Genomic DNA, 202 nt, shown 5'->3' with positions numbered 1-202 from the left:
GGGGCAAGGAAATGGGGGCGAGGAAAGGTGATGGGGAAATGGTGGGCGAGGAAAGGGGAAGCAGGAAATGGGGGTGAGGAAAGGAGGGGTGGGAAATGGGGGGGTGAGGAAAAGGGGAGGCGGGAAACGGGGGTGAGGGAAGGGGACGCGGGAAAGGGGACGAGGAAAAGCGCTGAGGAAAACGTGGGGGAAGAAACATGGG

This window comes from Antrostomus carolinensis, unplaced genomic scaffold (genome assembly GCF_000700745.2).
Source record: "Antrostomus carolinensis isolate BGI_N321 unplaced genomic scaffold, ASM70074v2 scaffold38405, whole genome shotgun sequence".
In the NCBI taxonomy this organism is placed as follows: Eukaryota; Metazoa; Chordata; class Aves; order Caprimulgiformes; family Caprimulgidae; genus Antrostomus; species Antrostomus carolinensis.
The sequence above is the reverse complement of the archived record's forward strand: the minus strand, read 5'-3'. Positions refer to the sequence as shown.